The sequence below is a fragment of the Dermacentor silvarum genome, chromosome 9 (assembly GCF_013339745.2).
Source record: "Dermacentor silvarum isolate Dsil-2018 chromosome 9, BIME_Dsil_1.4, whole genome shotgun sequence".
Taxonomy (NCBI): Eukaryota; Metazoa; Arthropoda; class Arachnida; order Ixodida; family Ixodidae; genus Dermacentor; species Dermacentor silvarum.
The window spans coordinates 37877599-37883720 of record NC_051162.1 but is presented as its reverse complement, the minus strand read 5'-3'; the positions used below and the strand labels follow the sequence as shown (position 1 = coordinate 37883720).

The 6122-nt window shown below is 48.5% G+C and overlaps 1 non-coding gene across 1 annotated transcript; it reads left to right on the top strand.

Annotated features, from left to right (window-relative positions):
• The first annotated feature begins 336 nt into the window (after nt 1–336).
• On the top strand, nt 337–519 carry LOC119465386 (U2 spliceosomal RNA). The gene has a single exon (XR_005194840.1). It is a non-coding gene; the product is annotated as a U2 spliceosomal RNA (small nuclear RNA).
• The last annotated feature ends 5603 nt before the right edge of the window (nt 520–6122 follow it).

The window sequence follows — 6122 nt, the reverse complement described above, 5'->3', positions numbered from 1 at the left end:
AGTTTGCAGATCGCCGCCACATGAACAGTTCGCATTTCTTTCGGCCTCGCGGTCTTGGCGGGCTGCACGCTTACGCTTGGCGTTCGCGGGCCGCTCGTCGTCGCTGGTATCCTTCCGCTGCCGCCGCGCCCATTCCCGTTTCGGTTCACGCCTTCGTTTTTGGTAGGTACGCTGTACTTCTTCAGACCCTACAACATGCGGGTTAGCCATTTAACAGTCACAGCAGATGTGAGGAAAGGAGCCTACGTAGAGCATGACGTCAGGAGACAGACTACAGATTGGTAGGCACTAGTTTGAGTACGCGGGACGGCGTATACGTGCATGGTGCGAACGTAGACATGGTCGACGCAGGACAAAATGTGGCATCTGTCCTTATCAGCATAATATCTGATACGGGTTGTATTTGGACGCAATATATTAAACTTATTCTTGAATGTTGGCTGAGTGCTTGAAGCCTGCTTCACCGCCGCCGCGCGTCGGCCAGGTACAGCACAATCTTCGGGATTTGGGGTTTACCGACCTGGATCCGCTGAGTACTAGCCGTATACAGCATCGCTATAAAAATGAGATCCAATGCCAGAGGCCAACAGTATAACACAGCATCCCAAATGGTGTTTGTCACGAGGGAATAATGTGAGAAACTGGCTCGTGAGGCACGCACCAAACATATCAAAGCGCGACTTGCTTTCAAAGAGAGGCATGCTTGCGAATGTGACCTAATGAATAGAGCATTGGCATTCTGTGCTACATGTTCGACTAGGATATGTTGTTCCTGCCTAATCAGTTCACGTGGTTCCAAAATATTCTATGTGCGACCTTATTTTTCTCACGCATATCTGGAAACCAACGTTCACTTTCACCTTTAATGTTTGCTTAAACCAGTACTAGAACCATAGATTATATCTCCGCATTATGTTTCCCATTTTCTATCTACTTCATCCAGCGGCAACTGCGCTTTTGTTGCCTCAATTTGTTCTCGTGATTCTTTCTGTATTCCATCGAGAGAAAGAAACATTTTCATCTAGTATTATCTATCACGTACCTCTCCTCCCGGTAACGTTTCTTGATGCAGAATGGTAGTCCTGTGCTCCTGTGTGACATTATGACGACGCGGGAAGGAGCCGAATTGCGCCTCCTGTATTCTTTCTCCGTGGTCCCGGCTCACTCGGGAAATCCCGGTAACGAGGAAGCGCATAAAGTGACCCGAGGGTTAACAAACCGGGTCGCGCTCTCTTTGGAACCGGACCCCCTGATGGGAGAGGTAGTGACTTCCTACAACGAACTTATCAACCTATATAAAAAGAACAGGAGAATGTACCCAATACCACACAGCAACCTTACGAGAGCGCAGGCCACTATCCTCCGCCGAATTCAAACTAACAGCCTTATCCCTCCTCATCGCTTAGCGATCTTCACAGATGGGGAGGTTGACCCAATATGCCAAAACTGCGACAAAAATGCCATAGCAAGCCAAAGACACATCCTCTGGGAATGCGAGGGTCTTCCCCCACCCAGAGAGCTTCTGCCAGCTCCCTCTGAGACGACATGGGAGACCCTAATACGGTCTCCTGAAGAAAAGCTACAAAAAGGAATCGTTGCCTGGGCGGAAGAGGTCGTCGCAGACAAGCGGCCACCTACAACGCCCTGAAAAAAAAATTTTTAATAAAGTTGTTTCTTCCTCCTCCTCCTTCTGCTGATATTGTTGTTACCGCGACGAATGGAAAATAACTTTTTTCCGTCCCCCGCGCGGTTGCGGCAACCCAAGGCACAGCAGCCCGGCATACTAGCATGTCACACTGCAAACGTTGATTTCAAACACATAATTCCTGCGTCCGCTCAAGCATCTGGCCGAGCATGGACTACCGAGCATGTACTGAGAGTTTTTAGGGATGGCAGCCCGACGTATCTCCGAGGAGTGACTTAAGCAGCTGTTTGGACTTCACATTAGTGTCGCATATATGTTAAGTTCAAAGGTTCAATGGTTCACAGACATTGAAACTCACGGCAGCGACCATTTTCCTGTGTACGTAACTACGAGAGGCCTTGACAACTTTATATCCCCTGAGCTCTTAAGACAGATAGACTGGCAAGCATACCGCAATTTCGATCGAGCACAAGTGCAGACATGAACATCGCGAGCCCTTTGAAGACATGATCACACAAACTCTGCAGGCTTCCACGCGGGCGTATACAAGATCTGCAAGACGCACAAGTTTCGACCATAAATTGGAATGATTTCGGGCGATCCACCGGCCGGCCGAGAGAATATATAGGCGTACTTAGCCCATTTATGACCTGAGGGAAGCCCGACGCATTCAGAAGATAGTTCAGTGTCGGAAGAACAACCTTCAGGACCAACGATAGAAGACCTTTTGCGAATCGCTGGACCCTCGCAGGACGTCATCCCCGGTGTGGATAACTCTCCAAGATCTTCCCTCACTTCCACAACAGCGTCGTCTGTTCACAGCGCTGGCTCTATATTGCCTCGCCACCTGCCCCGCTGTAGCCCCAGAACGAGGGCCATTTGTACCACCACGGGTCCTGGACTCTGCGACGGCTTCCGACACCGTACCATCACTGTCAGTGAAATGGTCAGTGAAACGGCTCTCAACCACATCAATGCCGGGGCGCATGGAGGCACCGACGTTACCACTCCGAGTGCCCGACCTGGCCGCGGATCGTGGCAGGGAGGTACTTCCCGGCTCATCGGAGCCACATAGTTGCATGTCTACGCAGCCGTTGGCCGAGTTTGTGGCCGTTCACACCGCACTGAGGGAGGCTTCGTTGGGGGGCATTATCATCAAAGACCTGCCCGCACGCGATAGATGCTCAAGCCGCGCGAGACAGCGGACGAGACGCGCGGAAGACCAGTCGCACATTGGTCGCGGTATTTCTTCGGCCGCGGCCACGCCGCGGCGAATTCGAGCGCAACGGCGAGCCTCGATCAGTTTGCGGCAGCATTGCGAGGGCGCACGCGACGGCTGGGCAGAGCGGCTGCTCATCGTGCAGGGCCTCCTGCCCTACGTGCCCAACTGCGACAGGGTGGTCGTCGACGAGACGTGCGACCAGAACACAACAGTCAGTGCCGACCCCCCGAGGAGCTGGTTGCGCTGGACGGTCTTGACGACTACTTCCGACGACGACTATGCAATGGCTTTCCAGCATCAGTGCGCCCTCACAACTGCCACAGCTCTCTTCAGCAGCGTGGCCGAGTGTAATGAAGATGAAGAGATGCACTGGAGCTCGGGCGTTAGGACACGGGGCGCTGGGGGCGAACGAGGGGAAAAGGAGGACGACGCAGAATGTAGAACAGCCGGTCCCGGAACGGGTGCTGTCTCTGTGTCTCTCCTTTACAATATATATATATATATATATATATATATATATATATATACTGCTTTTTATAAAAGAATACTTTATTCATAAAAACAAAAAAGCCTGCTTTATTTCCTGTGCTGTTTATTCTGGCGTCTGGCACTGTTTGGACATTCCGCGGATTGTGGGTTAATTTTCATACAATATATCTAAGAAATTTCAGACGTTCTTCAAATGTTAACTGTCAACTCATTCGGATTTTGAGGAGGCGAGAACTGAGCATGCAGCTGCGATGTTCACAGGGTCTGCTGAGTTCTTCAAATACACGCCTACTCTTTCAGTAAATCGCATTTTAACGAAATCAAACTTGTCGCGCACACCCCTGCTAAGCTTTTTCAACGATCACTGACGATGCGCAGTGCAGAGAAATGAAGGCTGCAGCCTGATAGAATCTGCGGAGATTTATTAGTGAGAAGGCACATATTGGACAAGGAATGAATGAAAACGTCAAACAAACGCGTTAACAAGGCTTCCAAAGAAAGAATCATCATCATTATCAGCCTATATTTATGTCCACTGCAGGACGACGGCCTGTCTCTGTGATCTCCAATTACCTCTGTCTTGCGCTAGCTGATTGCAGCTTCCGTCTGCAAATTTCTTAACTTCACCTAGTTTTCTGGCGTTCTCGACTGCGCTTCCCTTCTCTTGATATCCATTCTGTAGCTCTAATGGTCCACCGGTTATCCATCCTACGCATTACATGGCCTGCCCAGCTCCATTTTTTTTCATTTAATGTGAACTAGAATATCGGTTATCCCCGTTTGTTCTCTGATCCGCACTGCTCTCTTCCCGTCTCTTAACGATAGGCCGAACATTTTTCGTTCCATCGCTCTTTGTGCGGTCCTTAACTTGCTTTCGAGCTTCTTTGTTGACCTCCAAGTTTCATCCCCATATGTTAGTGCCGGTAGAATGCAATGCTCGTACACTTTTCTTTTCAACGACAGTGGTAAGCTTCCAATCAGGATTTGGCAATACGTGCCGTATGCACTCCAACCCAATTTCTTTCTCATGATCAGGGTCTGCTGAGAGTAAATGACCTACATAAACGTACTCCTTTACAGACACTAGAGGCTGACTTGCGATCCTGAGTTCTTGTTCTCTTGCCAAGCTATTTAACATTAGCTTTGTCTTCTGCATGTTAATCTTCAACCCCACTCTTACACTTTATCGGTTAAAGTCCTCAATCGTCTGCTGTAAATCGTCTCCATCGTTGCTGAATAGGACAATGTCATCTGCAAACCGAAGGTTGTTGAGATATTCGCCGTTGATCCTCACTCGTAAGCCTTCCCAGTCTAAGAGCTTGAATACTTCTTCTAATCATGCAGTGAATAGCATTGGAGAGATTGTGTCTCCTTGCCTGACAACTTTCTTGATAGATATCTGTCTACATTTTTTGTGGAGAACCAAGGTTGCTGTGCAATCCTTGTAGATATTTGCCAAGATATTTACGTATGCCTGCTGTACTCCTTGATTTCGCAGTACCTCATGACTGCAGGTATCTCTACCGAATCAAATGCGTTTTCATAATCTATGAAAGCCATATAGAGTTTGATTGTACTCTGCAGATTTCTCTATGACCTGATTGATGACATGGACATGATCCATCGTAGAATACCCCTACCTGAAGCCAGCCTGTTCTCTTGGTTGGCTGACGTGTTGCCCTGATTCTGTTCGATCTTATCTTGATGAATATTTGATACAATACTGAAAGCAAGCTAATGTGTATATATTTCTTCGCTTCTTTAACGTCGCCCTTCTTATGGATGACTATAATGTTGGCGTTCTTCCAGCTTTCTGGTACACTTGAAGTCGTGAGGCATTGTGTATAAAGGGTCGCAAGCGTTTCAAGCATGATATATCCTACATCTTTGAATGAATCAACTGTTATTGCATCTTCTCCGGCAGCTTTTTTCCTGGTCATGTCTTTCAAGGCCCTTCTAACTTCATCTATAGTTATAGAGGAGCCTCTGTATCCTGTTTGTGATAACAGTGACGTGACTGAATTCGCTATCTTGTGCGCATGTCTGCCGTGTTGAAACCCATCGCACGTGTGCTGATAAGCGATGCACCGTACCTTCATAAACCCTTGTTTTCTGTGCAATAAAGCAATCTTGCAAAAGCTGCTACTGCGTCCACATCGGTTGTTACAGTGGCGACGAGGCACGGTTGTGCCCGTGCGGGGAGGGCGTTGCCGGCAAGATGGCCTTCGGTGTTCGTATCGGCGAATTTCACCTAAATGGTAACTCTTCATGGGAGGATTACGTCGAGCGTATAGAACTATGCTGCGCTGCTAACAAGGTCACGGAAGACGCCGACAAGAGGGCAGTATTGCTGAGCTGCTGTGGGGAGGATACCTACTCCCTGATAGCTACCCTCGTAAAGCCTCTCCTGACCACCGAACGCTGACTACCAGTCCATCGTAAAAGCCGTGAAGAACCACATCAACCCGAAGCCATCTGAGCTGTATTCAAGGTACGTGTTCTCGAAGTGAGATCAGCACGACGGCGAATCTGTCGCAGACTACGTTACAGCTTTACGCAAGCTAGCCGATAACTGCGGGTTCAACGACAGCCAGCTTCCTCTTGACCCCAGTGAACCATTAATGTACCATAGATGTCCATAGAACATCATGTTTGAGACATTGCACACATCCTATAGATATCTATATTTCTCCAAACAACGTTACAAATATGTACCATGGATAATCTAAGTCCCATCCAGATCACGTTGCTCTAACGTTGAAAGGA